Source organism: Pyxicephalus adspersus, chromosome W (assembly GCF_032062135.1).
Source record: "Pyxicephalus adspersus chromosome W, UCB_Pads_2.0, whole genome shotgun sequence".
Taxonomy (NCBI): Eukaryota; Metazoa; Chordata; class Amphibia; order Anura; family Pyxicephalidae; genus Pyxicephalus; species Pyxicephalus adspersus.
Window position 1 is genome coordinate 2,014,344 of NC_092870.1, and position 18,316 is coordinate 2,032,659.

Consider the following 18,316-nt stretch of genomic DNA (forward strand, 5'->3'; position numbering starts at 1 on the left):
CTTGCTGGAATTTATCACCAGGCAGATCCTCGGTCCGGCATCGGATGCGTTTAGATAGGCGCCTATGTAAATAGCTGAAATCAGTTAACTCTTTCTGAACCTGAAAATATTAGGTCATTTAAAAATATGCTTTTTTCTCAGCTAATATATATGTTTGTAACATTTGAACAGCCCAAACATTTTTATTTAGGTCTAAGTGAAAGATGTGTGCCTTTAGAAAAAATTATTTTTTGGGGGAACAGTGACATTTAATGCAAACTTGCCAATGTCAAGCTCACGGAGATGCGCGGTTCGTAGCGAGCGATCATTTAAGTTAATAACTGCCGGGAGAATACGCCAGCGTATTCTCGCCAGCCGAAATTTGCTTGATAGATTTGGCGTCCGATTCCGGACTGCAAATACGCGCGAGCGAGCTTCCGATTTGGCTTGATGAATCAGGCTCATTGTCTGGTCTGGAGAGTCAGAAGCTCCATTACTCGAACCTCAGCTGTTAGATGTCTACACGTGTGTGAGATTTGTACCTGTGTGGGTAATCAGTCTAAATGTTCTTAATGTTTTCCTCTTAACTAACTTGGTTGCTAAGAGTGAGGTTGGGTCAATCCTCACAACTGTGGTTGTCTTGGACGTGACCTATGCCTGCGTTTTGGTAAATGGTCCTGTCTCGCAGGACACAGTGAGCACTGCAGCCAAAATGGTAGACTACTATCAGCTTTGTAACTTGTATACACAAATGCCTTTAGATTCATTGTTGAATTGATTTTTGCCTAGTGAGCAAATCTGTGGAAAAGGCTGTCTAGGGGAGGCAGGTTAGAAACATCAACAAAAGAACAATTTAATGCTAACAATGAAGAAGGATTAAACAGGAAACACTTGAGAAATTTGCTAATATCTGGCCAGGTGATAGTTTGAACAGAAGTGTCTGGTGCACCTCTTCACACCAAGAAGTAAAAGTAGACAAAAGACAGGATGATATTACCCCAGGCTAGATAAAATACACCACAAGCAGTAGAGATTACTGAACTAAGTTAGATATTGCATCTGATAACATATAAATATGAGGAATATAGTGCATATGTCTCCTGCACTGATAATAAATTAGGACATGTATGTGTAAAAATTAAGATGGTGGTATTTTTGTTGTCCGAAGTTTTGTTTAAATCTAGCAAGTTGTGGGAATAGTTCTAGTGTAATGATCTGTGGGATCTCGTGTTTATGTTGTGTTAATAGTAATATTGTTGATGAGATGTTATATTTGACAATGCTGATTTATGATCTAGTGCACAATTAGTTTCTTGTGCTGTTTGTAATTTGTTGTGAGTAATTAGTTGCTTGGATTGTTTGTAATTAATTTGTTGTTTGTACTTTCATTGTACTTAATTGTGAAGAACAAAGGATGAGGACAATCTGTAGAATCTGGGAAAGAGTGTTGTATACGCCTTACTGAGGAGTGGCTAAAGCACAAACCAGGGTGAAAATAGCAACAATAAATAAGATAGTAGAGGCAGACATTCCAGCGGTACCAAACCCTCATTAGGTTGGGTCAGATACCTCCAACTGCTGCTTGTTTCTCTGTGATTAACTAATGCTTTATTTTCTGTGCCTTTTGCACCAAGATAGGTAATATGTTTTTGCCTTTGGGAAAATGCAAAGATGTTGGACACATCTTACACATGGAGGAGTAAACTCACCCTGTACATCCTAATATTGCATTAGGTACTGAATGGATGGATTCCAGAAAAAGGTAGTACAATATTATTACAGTAAGTGTATGATTTCCTTTTGTGCTGTGATGATGGGGAAAGGTGTGGAAAGGAAACTGTTTCCTAGCTAAGACAGGTAATAAAGCAAATTAAAGTAAGCTGTAAAAGTTGTATTTTTAGCAAACATTTGATGAATGTCAGACAGCAGCTGCAAGCCTTCTGGGGTTTAGTAGGATACCGCTGAGAGTGGATCTCAAAACGCCTCAGAAATAATGATGTATTAACTTCATCATTTAGATAGTATTTATATAACGTTTTTTTGTGAATTACTTGAATTCATTGATGTATTTGGTATTCATTTGTAATGTATAACCTTTCTTGTGACATTTGTGGTTACCTGATAATGTATTACAAGAATTTTTCTTTTGACATATTATGATTCATCAGATATCTTGAGTACATTTCATTGATTTCATAATCATACAATTTGTATCCTTATTGATCTCATAGTTATACTATTTGTATCTTTATTGATCTGATGTTTCTTTTTTGTTTTGTTAGAAATTATCATATAATAAATATAGTTAGAGTATGTATGTGAAAGCTCATGGAATCCCAAAAACATGCAGTTAGGTTAATTGGCTTCTCCCTAACAATTGACCTTAGACTACATTAATCACATATGACTATGGTAGGGACATTAGATTGTGAGCTCCTTTGAGGGACAGTTAGTGACACAACTATGGACTATGTACAGCGCTGCGTAATATGATGGCGCTATATAAATACTGTATAATAATAATAATAATGGAATGGTAATTGGGTAGCTGTATAATTACCTAAACATGTAATGTTGTTATCTAGGTAAGGGTTCAAGATTTCCATATTTTGGGGCATGAGAACGTAAGAATTGTCTAGACTCCAGTGGAACAGAGGTTAAGGAGGTCAATGTGAAACAGCTGAGGAATTTCTTTTGATTCTTTGTTTTCAATAACATGGTAGTCAGTCTATATCCAATGTATGGTAATGTGAAACTTTTGGTATAAAAGAAGCTACTCTTGAAGTTGTGAGTAGAGATTGTTCCATTGTAGTCTCTCACAGACTGACCCATAAGATCAAGCAGATCATATCCTCATACGCTTTTGTTTTATTTACTTTGTGAACTTGCTTACCATTTTGTATTTTTGTGTGCCTTTGAATAAATAATTTAATGATGGAAGGCTTTTCCTGCACACATGCTTTATTTACTACAACCTTCCTTCTGAGAGAGATAATATTTTCCTTCTGAGAGAGATAGTTAATTAACTGGATTGGGTGTCATTCTTATTTCTGCTAGCACGGCTGGTAGGTGTTGGTCCCACTTATGAAATGTACCTACAATTGCTTTTCTAAGTTTGTCTTTCAGTGTCCTATTTGTCCTTTCTACTACTCCAGTACTCTGGGGGTGATATGGGATGTGGAACTTCCATTCTATGTTCATCATTTTTAAAATCTCCTGTGTGACTTTAGAAGTGAATGGAGTGCCATTGTCTGAGCTTATTCTTACTGGGGATTCAAATCTGGGGATGATCTCCTCGCATAGTATTTTAGCTAGTGTCGTGGCATTTTCTTTCCTGACTACAAAAGCTTCTACCAATCTGCTGAATCTATCTGTAATCACTAACATTATCTGACATCCATAGGGAAGCCTTTGGCATGTGTGTAAAATCAATTTGTAACTTGAAATGGACCCTGTGGAGGTAACAAATGTTCATGCTGTCCCGTTTTCTTCCCTTGCACATTATTTCTAGCACATTTTAGACAGCAGGAAAGTATGGCTTGCGTGTGTTCCTTTAAATTTTGGGCACAAAAGCGCTTGATTATTTCTTGTGTTGTGGTTTTAATACTCTTGTGTCCTATACCATGGATTTAAAAAACAATGAGGGGTACTGCTATCTGGGGTAGCCCTACTATCCCTCCTTTTGACCAGATTCCAAAGGAATCAAAGGCCAAGCCTTCCTTTTCCCAGAATTAAATGTCCTGTAGGGTGGCAAAGGACTGTAATTGTGTTAGAAGTGTGTTGGTTTCAGTGGAAGCTGTGAAAGCAAGCAGAAGTGTATCGAGGGGGCTAGTGGTGGGTATGGTAGACTGAGCAGCAACCTTGGCATGAAAATCTGCTAGTCTGTTGCCCCTGGCACTAAAGGAATTAGAAGAAGTGTGTGCTTGACATTTGACAATGGCTATTTGATTAGGGAGGTGAATTTCAGTGATACATGAGTGTGACTCTGGCACTTCATCCTCTGGTCCTTTAAGACCTAGAAGGGCATTGAGCACAGCGACAGGACCGCTGTTAGCAGGAGCATATTTTACACTTAATCCTGCAGTGCAACTCCTCTACATAGGCGCCTATATAAAAGCTTCCGATGCCTGATCGGAGAAGCCGCTCGCGGGTAAATACCGCGACTATCTTGCGACTGACCGCGCGCAAAGCCATCGGACCAGATTTTCCCACGAAAGTCACAAGCACACACACACGTTCTTTTGTTTGCTTGCAGAAAAAATGACACATTGCTGAACAATTGATAAACTACCCAAACTGGCATTACAAACCAGGCACAAAAACATTGCAGCAACAGATGAAACTAACAATAAAGACGATTACAAAGTCACATCAATGCATAACATCCAAGCACTTGATGAAACCCCCCCCGCAAACCAGTCCAGTTAAATAATATTAATGAAAATGCATATGTATTCATATGCATTTAATTGTATTTTGACATATATACACAAGTGAAATCACTAATTGTTTTTTTAAACCACCTTTGACAATAATCCTTTTTTCAATTATTTCATTTCTATCAAGCCAAACTACAATGATATTTTAATTAGATCACAAATGCTTGGTGACACATTTTTTAAAATTCATACTATTGTGAAATGACATATTATGAAGTGCTTAATAGTATATATACAGCTTGATCTCAATTAGTTTGCAGTGTTGCAAAGCAAACAAAAAAGTATAAAAACAGTGCAACAAATGTAACAATAAATTAATTATTTTGTGAATGAGTACAATGTAACCTAAAAAAGTAGCACTTACCCAAAAGAAAATGAAGCATTAAAGATTCTAATTGACCTGTAAAGGACTGTAGATACGCACAGAACAGAGAGCAGGTGTGCGCTAATTAATTGCTATGATCTCACCAGTGACAGCTTAACGGATCCTCCTTAATTGCGCAGCTGAAATCTAATCGCCTTAATTGGCAGATTCGCGACCCCTATTGCTCATTATTATCAAGGCAGGAATTGGGCTGGCAGTGAGGGGGCGAGTGTACGAGCGCACTCGACTCCGGACCGCGGGAAATCGGCTCCCTGGAAGCGCGACCAGCGAGCGCGGATTTCATTGATGAATCAGGGCCTTTGGGTCAACAACCAGTGACATTCCCAGAGATTCCATCAGGTCTCTTCCTAACAGGTTAACTGGACAACTAGGTAATAGCTTGAATGAGTGATGTGTAATGTATTCTCCATGTACTGTACATATGGGAATATGAGGTGTGCGCCTTGTAGGGGTTTATTCCCACAGAGGGCCCACCAGGTGTAGGTGGACCTGACCAGGATCGGAGGACAGAACAAGTCGCTCCTGTGTCTCCTAAAAAGTCTATCAGGAATTGTCCTATTTTTAGTGTGATTATTGGGTTTTCATCAGCCTGGTCAGAGATCTGTAACATAGTGGTGGTGGAGTCCCTGTACATGGGGCTTGGACAGCTTAGGCAGCTCAAAACATCCTGCAGCATCCTTTGTCAAAAACTGGGCAAAAATGTTTGGGGCATCTAAAGTGCTCCAGTTGTCAATATTCATTTTGGCTGTGCGCCCATGTTCAGGAATCATTCCATTATTCAGTGACTGAGTAAATACTATACTCAGATCTCCTCCTAATCCTAAACCTGGTTCTTCCTTCCCCACTTTCCTAAACCTTCTAGCATAATCACTTACAGTTTCTCCTGGCTTTTGCTTGCATGATAATGCAGTGGCCATGGATTTCCTATCTTCGTGTAATCTTACAAACTAAGTATGTAACTCTTCCCATAACGTTTTATAGTGTGCTTCAGTTATGAGGGGTTAATCATTTACATTTGTCTGTGCAGGAGTTGGCATGGCCAGGGTTGGTATGTCGCTTGATGGAAAGGCACATCCCCAATATACAACTGATATGAAATTTAGATAAAGAATCCTCAAGTGGGAATGGATCGGGACATTTTAAGTTCTCTGTTCCATTTTTCAGGTGTGATGTAAAGGGGTCAGTGTAATAATCTCTTGCTCTACAGTTAACAAAATCAACAGAAGTTTCCCCGGGAACATTATAGGGGGCATCCCTATTGTCAAGTTTCTAGCACACTTTTATATGTTTCTTTACATGTTTCCTATAGGGGTCTTTAGGTTCCTCTGGGTTATTCCCCTTACCTTTTGGATATTCCCATAGTTGCAATATAAATTACAGTATAAATATCAGACGGTTGTACACAGTTATTGTTAGTTCAGTTAGTTCAGCAGGTAGCTGCAGTGCTCGCTGACGTCCTGTTCCCAGGATCACTTACCAAAACGCAGCTTAGGTCACGTTACTGCTTGCCTGAGGCAACAACAGCAGTGAGGATTGTCCCAACCTCACCTTGGCAACCAGATTAGTACATAAACTTATCTTATATACAATATTTCTTATACTTCTATATCATGCAACAAAATTCTTATACGCTATAAATTAAAACAGAGGCCACAAGTGTGCACAAATTCAATAAAAGATTTCCCAAATCTTCCTAACTAAGGACCCAGTCCTTCTGTGAGGGAGTCTACACTGCCACAACGCTTAGGTTCGTAAGATATCTACAGGGACCCAGGGGAGGGCAGAGGGAAAAAAGAAAATTTCCACTTACCAGATCCTGGTCCTTTTAAGGTAGGTAAAAATCCCACTTCTGACGCTAAACTGTTAAGGCAATTTCTGCTGATCTCAGATCTGGTTCCCTCTCTATCGTGGCCTTTGTTTTCAACGCGTTGGAAACAGTGAATAACACACAAGCAGCTCAAGCATGTAGTTAAATCACTTCTCAAAACTTTATTATCACATTGCAGTTTATATAGTCAGACAACAAGATAGAAGACACTTAGTAGTTAGTCAATAACAAGAAATATAATTAACAACTTGGCTGAGCAAGATGTTTCAAGGTAGGAAGCCTAAAGGTAAGGATGGAGCAAATATTGACCTACTGATAAGGAGGATATAACTTGTTTCAACACAACTCAATTATTTGTAAAATATAGCGAAAACAACTTAATTTCAAGACTCAGCAAAATTACATTACTTACAAACATTCTATCAGTGCCAGTCAACAGAGATCCTACAATGTGGCTCTCACAAAATGCCACAGTTGTATTGTGCTTTCAATGCATTAGTTTCATTAAGCAGCCAATTCAAAATAAGTGACCCTCAATAACCCCCCCGCGCATTGGTGTCAGTGAACACAATAATCCAAAGAATGCGATTGGTGGCCACAATAATAACCCTGAGTTTTAGTGTCAGTAACTGGAATAATAACCTCAGCTTTGTTTTCTGTAGAGGTACTACATTTGGTGGTCAGCATCAGTGTTTTTTAACCATTTCCTCACAAAGTCAGCAACAGTAAATAATAAATCTTATGAAATCACACACTTTTTTATATTTTCATTAGAAAAATAGAAATCTTATTAACAAAAAGTGAAAGTAATTCCAAGTAATAATCAACAAATTGACAAGGACAAACAAAACTATTTGCATAAACAAAAAAACTTCTTTTCCAGAAGAAGAAAAATCAAGTCCATTCAGAGAAAAAGTCCAATATAGGTACGTAGAACAAAAACAGTCCAAAAAGTAAGTATAAAGAATTTTCAAATTAACATATGCAAATTTCCTTGCAGATGAAAAAAAGCAATAAAGAAGGTATATACAGTTATGTATGAGTAAACAAATACCACACTTTGTTTAAATAGCAAAAAATATATAAGCAACAAGGTATTTCATATCATAGGGCTTCAAAAAACAAATAATGCAAATGTTCTTGTAGATTTAGAAAACCAACAATAACAAAAGGAAATATGTATATAGGTAAGTATAACTAAAACATACTTTGTATACACAGCAAAAAATTGCATAATAAATAAAATATTTCATGTCATAAAAATCAAAAAAATAAATATGCTAATTCTCCTGCAGATTAGAAGAACCAACAATAACACTAGCGCTAAAGAAAGTATATACAGGTAAGTATACCATTATTTAACCAACACTTTTTGTATTAGTAGCAAAGGCATTGAACAACAAGATGTTTCACAGTTTATGACATATTACAGAGATTGACCTTTATCATTACAATAACAAAGTGTTCCACATGAGGATGCACCAAGTACTTAAAGCTTTTGCTTTACCCATTTGTTTTCAATCTAATAAATAGAATTCATACATTTTGCTGAGAGCGTATTTATTAAAAAGATGTTTTTCATTTTCCAAAGAGCAAAGTTGATACAATTTGTTGTAACTTTTAGGACCCGGCCTTTCTCTTTAGGTACCAATTGTGGAGAGCCATAAAGCACCACCTCATGATCTAATCTGCTGAGGCCTGTAAGGAATTTCAGCAAAGGACCTATTGACTTCCACACTTGTCTTGCATCTGAACAATTCCAAAATAGGTGGAGGACTGTTTCCTCCGCTGTACAACCTTCTTTGGGACAAATAGCACTATTTACAAAGCTAGACGCTGGACATTCGTGTATTGTTTGCCAGGCTAGATCTTTCAGCCTATTTATTAAAAAAAAAACAGAAAAAAAGACGAGAGAAAGTGGTCCTAGCTATATTTACTTAAGAAAATGGTCTGCCAACCCCATAGTAATTCAAAATATCAAAAAAAGAGAGGAGAGTTTTTTTTTTTGGCAAATAATACTTAGATATATTTTTACACATAAATCAGAGTGTACAGTGATAGCGACAAATCGTTATAATCACGAAAGTGAATGCACACAGTTAAAATGCAGTCTTAGGGAAGGCAACCCTGGATGTTACATTAGTAGGGATATGCCTTGCTTTCTAGACAATCAGTTGTCTGACTAAATGTTGCAACAGATCTCTATCCCGATGTGTTTTGCCAGAGGGCTTCATCAGGGGGTACATAGAGAGAGTCAGAGCAGCTGTATAACAAGATATGACAATGTACAGTGTCAATAAACAATAGAGGAAACATTACAGTATGCAAGGATATTAAGATAAACTTATTTGCGTTTGTACAATTGTAAAACTTTTAATCCATAATGATACCATGATCATATAAATGATTTGTGGTGTACTAGGTGATTAATGTTATTTATGGTAATTCTAAATTGTATATGTAATGGTGTCCAAATAAATGTTCTGACACTTGAAGGATTCATGCAAACACTAACTGGATTGTTGTAGAAGGTGTGAAGAAACGTGATCTACTATCGGTAGAAGGATTACGGTGTTTCTGAGAGGACCGTATGGGATATAGAAACACAATGGCTCCAGGATGATTTCTACTGAAGCTAGACCCCTGCTGATGTTATTCAAAAGTAAAGCAATAAATAAATAAATGGATGAAGACATGCTAAATTTGTTATAGAAAGTAATCATGCATCAAATGCGTTTTTGGTTATTGATGGACTGGTGACATAAAAAACACTGTGGGTAATAAGAGTATATGACATATATTAAAAGTTGTGTTAGGATAAATTACTGCTCTCAAAATGAAAAGCCAAATAAAAGAAAAGAAACTTTGAATCTCAATACTTGAATGTTAGTCACGTATAAAGAACATAAATAAAAGTTATCTTACCCTGTCAATGACAGTGTTTCTAAAAGAGAAGGGTGTGTGTAACCACAAAGGAGTGTTAAATATGTGACCAAAATGTTGATGATGAAAAAAGAGGTCGAACAGTGTTGCTACAGAAGGAATTTTTTTTTTGAATATTGGTACCATTCCAGGCAGAACATATAAGATAAACATGAGTACAGAGATACAATAACCCACATTTGATAGTATATTATGTCATATGTCATATGTGAAGTTCTAATAACGGCAATACTGTCATAATTAACAGCAATTACAATCATAATTAGTATACATAAATGTTCATGTTTAAGCACAATAATTATAAACAATGGTGATGAAAATTACATAGGATAAGGATACAATCAATATTTTCCTATAGGGTCATGCTATAGATGTAGACATTCAAAAGCAAACATATTGTGGTATAGATTAAACTGCAGGGAAAGTAATGTCATATGACATGTCTGTTAATTAGATTAGTAAAGGTGAGTGGCTACCGTGACAGCCTATCTCCTGGATAGGATATATGAAGGTTATATGGTTATAAGGTTGGATCCTTAGGGGTAGCCCCTAGGGTAACTAGAGAAGAACTCAGGGTACTGGAGGTCACTATACCTCCAGTACCCTGTGTTCCTCCCTAGTTACTCTGGGGGCTACCCTAGGGGCTACCCCTAAGGATCCAACGAAGAAGACATTGGTTGCCCTGCATACATCAAAGGACACAACTAAGACATCTTTGGATGTTTTACACACTCAATTATTTTCCCAAGCAGGGAAAAGAACTGGGGACTTAGACATCATCAATTTGTCCTCGTACAAACTCACCACAACCGAAGAAGAAATTCTGAGACTTGGTTTATCCTTTTGGCCTCCACACACCACAGACAAGTTTGAAATAAAGATATACATTTATTTGCCAGAAACTTAGCACTTAAATGCATCTATGATAAGACACCCAATCTTGGATCATCATCAATTCCTCGTGAATTTTTACAGTATGGTTCTCATGACTTCAAAATCTTGAAGGATCCGCTACAATTTTTAACGGAAAAAGAAGCCGCCTCAACAACAGCAATAGAAATACCGGATGAAGATAGCCAAAGTCAGAAGCAACTTCCGTCAGACATTGCACGAAGACCGAAAGCCACCTTCTTTCCCCAGATTTCAAATTATCTGAAAATTCAATTGTTCGTGGATCTTGTCACGAAGGACATCCTAAGTACTACATTTTTACCTAATCTTGGACGTTTTAAATTCATGACAGATCAAGTACGTGTGGTTCAGTCACTTAAGAAGAACACCAAGATAGTGATTAAACCATCCGACAAAGAAGGGAATGTAGTAGTCCTGAATACACAACATTATAAGTCCATCTGCTTGGACATTCCCAACAATACAGCCTGGTACCTACCTATCCACAATAAAGAAGTGAAGGCCTACAAGGAAGAATTTCATTCACTGCTCTGGGATGCCTACACTAACAACACTATAGATCAAAAAACTAAGGACTATCTTTGGATCCAATGTCCATTATCACCTACCTTCTATATTCTACCGAAAATTTGTAAGAACCCTACAAACCCTAGTGGACGACCCATGATTTCAGGAATAAACTCAATAACTATGAATGACAGTGAACTGGTAGACTCGTAGCTAAGCCCCTTAGTGACGCAATTACCGTCGTATCTGAAAGATACTATTGAACTTCGAACCTTACCAACAATCTGACTGTACCTCTGAATACTATATTGGTTGCCATTGACATGGAGGCACTATATAGTAGCATTCCCCATGAAAAAGGAATTGAAATGATCAGCAATTGTTTGAAAAGGGAGATCCCATACGAACATCAATGGAACACTTTCATTGTATTCATCTTAAAAAGGAATTTTTTCACTTTTGACAACACAACATACCTACAGGTTCAAGAAGTGGCCATGGGCACTAAATGTGCCCCGACTTATGCCAATATATATCTCAGTGAATGGGAAAGAAACATCGCAGAAACCCTCACGAAATTTAATGAACATCTGATACTCTGGCGTAGATATATTGATGACGTCTTAATACTCTGCTCAGGCCCTCCAGACACCTTAAAAGAATTCTTTCTAGCATTACAAGTCAACAATTTCAACTTAAAATTCATAATGAAATGGCATACCAGAGAATTACCATTTCTGGATCTTCTACTGCTCATTAATGATGACAACACAGCTGGAAACACTACCCTACATGCTACCAGTAGCCATCCTCAGTCCCTGAAGAATAGCATCCCATACAGCCAATATCTAAGACTACTAGAAGAAACTGCTCCAATGACGATGATTTTAAACGTGAAGGTAAAGCGTTACAATTAAGACTCCTAGCAAGGGGATATTCAAACAAACTTTTAAAGAAATCTTTTCAGAGAGCATACAGCAAATCTAGAACCGATCTCCTTTTTGGTGAAAACACACGTAAACACGACCCCAAACCTCTGGGCACTGCCATAATTACACAATACCACCAGGACCATGACATGATTCAAAGTATCTGCAGGAAACATTGGCATGTACTACGTATGGACAACCAACTGAGAAAATTCCTCACCCATAAACCTCAAATTATCTATAGAAAACCACCCTCCTTGAAAGACCATCTAGTACATAGCCATTTTACAACTAATAAACATGATTAACCTAAAACCAAAGGCACTTTTCAGTGTGGAAGATGTTCCCAATGCAAGTGGATTAGAGAATCATTATGTTTTTCACTTCCTAATGGGGCGATACATCGCCCTAATACCTACATACACTGCACTACTCAATTTGTAGTTTACCTGATTTTATGTGACTGTGGATCGTTTTACATCGGTAAAACCAAAAGACAGTTCAAGAAAAGGATCTATGAAAATGTGTACTCTATAGACTCCAGGAAAAATCATGACACCCCTCAGCTACCATGTTGCCATGAAGTACAATTACAACCCAAATGTTATAAATTTTTATGCCTTGGAACATGTGTTCCCAGTTTCTACACGTGGACCAGGCAATCAACATTTCTCTTTTAGAAACGCTGTCATTGACAGCTTTTAAGGGTAAGATAACTTTTATTTAGGTTCTTTATATGTGACTAACATTCAAGTATTGAGGAGATTCAAAGTTTCTTTCCTTTATTTGGCTTTTCATTTTGAGAGCAGTAATTTATTCTAACATAACGTTTAATATATGTCATATACTCTTATTACCCACAGAGTTTTTTATGTCACTAGTCCATCAATAACTAAAAAGGCATTTTGATGTATGATTACTTTCTATAACAAATTTAGCATGTCTTTATCCATTCATTTATTTATTGCTTTACTTTTGAATAACATCAACAGGGACCTAGCTTCAGTAGAAATCATCCTGAGGCCATTTTGTTTCTATATCCCTATACGTTAAAGGATCTGCTTCTACTTCTACTTCTAGTTCCTCAAATGCACCATGACTTCTCCTTCATCCACAGAGACAGACCTCTGGAGAGATATCCCAATAACACACACACACAGTATGGTTTTAGGAATATTCTCTAATCTTTATTTTGACAAGACGGTTTTTTATACATACAAGATAGAGGAAAACAGGCGTAGTTTACATATGCAGTTATGCTGAATAAGCAAAAACAACTCCTTACATGGAAATAAAGCTGATGCAGGCACATTTTACCTTTAGTGTAACAGATGTTCAGCATTCTGTTTTTCATACATATAATATAACTTGTTCTATTTAACCCTTCAATCCCCTCTTAAGTCATGATTATGACTTATCTTCTTTCTATCATAGAGAGGTAAGTAGCATATTTTTGTCCAGGATCTGTGGGTTTTGAACACATAATGCAGAATATCTATATGAGGGAAGGGATACATTGGATACAACAACATAAGATAATCAAAGAAGCAATTATAATTACAATACTGATGTATTGTACTGATATACTGATAAATAATGTTCTTAACCAACTCAAATCTGGCAGCCAGCTCAATAACCAGTCCCGCCACGAGGATGAACCAACATCCTTCTTGATATTGTTGGCAATTTCATGTAACGCTTGAATATGGGACTGGATTGATCTGGAATGGTCAGATAAATTAAAGCAACACATTCCTTTAAAATCATGACACCCTACGTTATGTTTAAGTAACAAATAATCCACAGCAAATCTAGTTTCTAGCACTGCTCCTCCTACTCCTTGTAGATCTAAAAGCATGTTTGATAACTAGTCACAATGGTCACAATGGTTTTATTACAACTCATGGAATTATTCAGGGAGCTAGCAATCCTACTATTCTTTTTACAGGTGTCGTCAATATATTCATATACACTATTCTTAGGTAATCCTCTTTTTATGTCTCTATTATCACAATATAAAGTCATATCCTGGGAAAAGGTAAAACAGGTCTCTGCTGCAGTCACATTAATAGTATTTTTTTCTAATATTATCCCTGGTATTTCCTAATTTCAGGCATCATAATCCTTTTTTCAATTATTTAATTTCTATCAAGACAAACGACAATGATATTTTAATTAGATCACAAAGGCTTGGTGAGAATTTTTTACAATTCATACTACTGTGAGATGACATATTTATGAAGTGTTACTAGTATATATACAGCTTGATTTCAATTAGTTTGCAGTGTTGTAGCAAAGTATACAAACAGTGCAACAAATGTAACAATAAATGAATTATATAGCAACATAATTGCTATGATCTCACCAGTGACAGCTTAACAGATCCTCCTTAATCGCGCAGCTGAAATCTAATGAAGCATTAAAGATTCTAATTGACCTGTAAAGGACTGTAAATAAGCACAGAACAGAGAGCAGGTGCGCGCTAATTAATTGCTATGATCTCACCATTGAGCTACAGATCCTCCTTAATCGCGCACCTGAAATCTAATCGCCTTAATTGGCAGATTCGCGCCCCCTATTGCTCATTATTATGAAGGCAGGAATCCGGCTGGCAGTGAGGCGCACACGCGCACACTCGAGTCCGGACCACGGTAAACCGCGATCGCTGGCCGCGCGTACTTTCGCGCTTCCAGCGAGCGCGGATTTTATTGATGAATCAGGGGCACTGACTGATAATTGAGTGTACCACATAAGAAACTCATCTCCTCTGAATGATAGATATAAGTAGTAATAAGCCAGATTGGCAAGAAAACACAAAGATTAATAATTATCAACAGACAAACAAATCTCCCAGAATATTGTGGGGTCATCATCTTCAGCCTGTGACAAGGCACTTTTCAGGGAGACTTCTCCTGAGCTCCCCTCTTTGTTTAGGGATTTCACACCTGCTTCACCCTCTTTGTCTTCGTTCGACGCCGGAGAAGAAGCCTCAGGGACCCTTTTCACTCTGGTAGCGTGAATCCAAATTGGAGCCTCTTCTGTGATAATCACTGTTCTGGTGACTGCTACCACTCAGGTGGGTGGTCCAAACGGGAACTCAGTCTGTTTTCGTCCTTTTGCCAGGCGCTGGACTATCACCACGTCTCCTGGTTGGAAATGATGCGTAGGTTCCTGTGGAGAGAAAGGAGAGGCACGAGCAACATCTTTTTCAACTTGATCTAAAGTTTCTACAAGTTTCCTCACATATTCTGCCTGTACTACTTCTAGATCCCCTTTTTCTATCATGGGGGCCTTTGGACCCCAAGGGGTGGGGAAGGGTCTTCCCATTAGGACCTCAAATGGTGAGTAGCCAGTATTCTTATTAGGCTGCATCCTAATTTCTGCTAGGTCTACAGGCAAAAATTTTTTCTAATTAGTGAACGTGCCTCCAGTAATTTTCCTTATTTTTTCTTTAATTGTTCTATTCATCCTTTCTACTACCCCAGAACTCTAAGGGTGGTTAGGGAGGTGAAACTTCCAGTCAATCCTAAGGGCTTTGGAAAGCTCCTTACATACCTTGGACGCAAAAGCTGGGCCATTATCTGAGGTAATTTGAACAGGACATCCCCATCTGGGGATGATCTCTTGTAACAAAATCTTTACCACAATTTGTGTGGTTTCATTGGTAGTAGGAAAAACCTCCGGCCATCTAGAGAACATATCCACAATTACAAGGGCATACTCCTGCTTTCTTCCTGTCATTGGGATATGTGTAAAGTCAATTTGTAAGTGAGTGAATGGCGAAGTCGGGTAATTCAGATGCTGATGTTAGGCCTTCTTTGAGTTATTTGGGTTGTTTCTGAGACATATAATACATCGTGAAACATAGGATTGTACCTTTGATCTAAGGCTTGGTATAAAAAAATCTCTCCTAATGAGGTCAGTGGTTGCCTTTGCTCCCCCATGGCCAAGACCATGATATTGTGCAATTAAATTTGGGCGCTTGCAACTGGAATACATGGTTTCCCCTCTTTGCAGATAAGACCTGTATCAGGGTCTTCTACTGCACCTATCGACTGCCATTCTAACTTGTCACTACTTGTAGCCAAATCCTGGAGGCTTAGCAATAGATTGTCGGTAAGGGTAATTTCTGGAACTAGGGAGGGCATTTGAACTGTTGCTGCCTGTCTAATAGCAGCCTCTTTTGCTGCCTTGTCAGGCCAGGGCATTCTTTTTAGCTATGTCCGTTTGGAGGCCAGTATGTGCTTTACAATGGACAATAGCAACTTTGCTTGGTAATTGAATGGCGGCTAGGAGATCATGTACTAGGGTGGAATGTGAGATTTGCTTCCCATCTGCAGGTATGAAGCCTCTTCTCTGCCAGATTACCCCATGGTCATGTACAACCCCAAAGGCATATTTGGAATCAGTGTATATATTTACATCTCTTTTCCCTCAAAAAGACAACAAGCTCCAGTGAGGGCAATCAGTTCAGCTGCTTGGACTGACTGAAAAGGTATAGGATTTGATTCTAGAATAACATCAGGGAGTTGAACCACAACGTATCCCACATGATAAGTGTTGTCATTAGGGCGGGAACAGAATCCATCCACAAAAATATCAGATGCTCCTTCAATGGGTGTGGACTGTAAGTCAGGTCTAGGTGAGGTGTGTTCATGTATGAGTTCTGTACATTTGTGGGGAGGAGGCAAATCATCCTGCTCTCCCTTATATCCAAGTAGGGCATTTAGTATAGCCATTGGACTGAATGTGGGTGCTGAGTATTTAAATATGAAGTTGAGGATTGGATAGCAACAAAACTTCATAGCCACTCAACCGTGCTGACAAATGTTGTGTATGTATGTTTTTCAATAGGGCCTGAACATTGTGTGAGGTATGCAGAGTGGTAGAATGACCTGGGGTGATAGGCGTGGCCATCTCAGCGACCATGGCACAGGCTGCCAGACTCCTGAGACACGCAGGCATGCCCTGAACCTGTACTGGAACCACTTTTGAAAAAAAAGCAACAGGGCGAAATTTGCCTATATGTTCTTGCGCCAGGACTCCTGCCATGGGTTTACAATTGTCCCTGGAAAATAAGTGAAACATCACGCCATAGTGGGGTAGGCCCGGACCAGGACTTAAAACCATTGCACATTTCAAATGACTAAAAGCTTGTAACATTTCATCAGACCATTTAATGAAATCAGGCATATCAGTCTTAGTGGCTTGTCTCAGAATATTATCATAGTAGGAACAATCAGCTATCCATTGGCGGCAGTAACCAATCATGCCAAGAAAAGTTAACATTATCTTTCTTGGTTTGTGGGCGGGGCAGACCCAGTACAGCAGTAATTCTGGCATGGCTGATTTTCTTCCCACCTTTACTGAGAACAAAGCCCAAATAATCAACACTTTCCGTACACCATTGTAATTTCTTCTTTGCCACTTTATGTCCACATTCACATAACCAAAGTAATAAGCTAACACAGTCTGCCTGGCAGGCCTCCCAAGTAGAACTACATATGAGGAGATCGTCCACATATTGTAGAAGGACAGAACCATGAAGGGCAGTCCATGGGCGCAGTGTAGCTTGGAGGACAATGGAGTAGACTACAGGGGAGTCTACATAACCCTAAGGCATTCTACACCAAGTATACTGGCGATGTTTAAATGTGAAGGCAAAGAGTGGCCGTGTCTCCTTGTCAACTGGGAAGGAAAAAAATGCATTCTTTAAATCAATAACAGAGGAAAACTCTGCATGGGCAGGAATAGCTGATAGCAGAGATGGCACGTTTGGAACCACAGGGGCTATGGGTATGATCTGAGCATTTACTGCTCTAAGATCAAGACAAACCTAAAGGTATTGTCAGTCTTTCTCACTGGGTTGATAGGTGTATTATAGGGGGAGATAATTTCACCAAAAACCCCTGCCCCTAGGAATTCCGGGCTTAAGCATTGCCTTATATGGTGAACAAGAGATTAGGCCAACATCCTGGTCAGTATTTGCCCAAACCTCAGGAGGAACCTGATCAAGTAGCGGATCCTGTGGTTGGCATTCCAAATATAAAAAACAATTACCGTTTGGTACATGGATGGGCATGACTGAGGATGTGACATGTAGGTGTCCCATTTTACTAATCCCCAACTGCAACCTCAATAGAACAAACAAATCTCTCCCCAATAAATTCACAGGACACTTTGGAATGATCCTGAAGCGGTGTGTGAACATTGACTGGTGATTGTATGGATGTTGGATCGAGAGAGGAGGAGTTTTATAAGATCTTGTAAGTATCCCATTAATTCCCAGGGCTCGGCATTCTCTCTTGGACCACTATAATAATCCTCACATAAAGTACTACTAGTAGCACCAGAATCTACAAGAAAAGGGAGAGGACGTCCCTCTATATTTAAC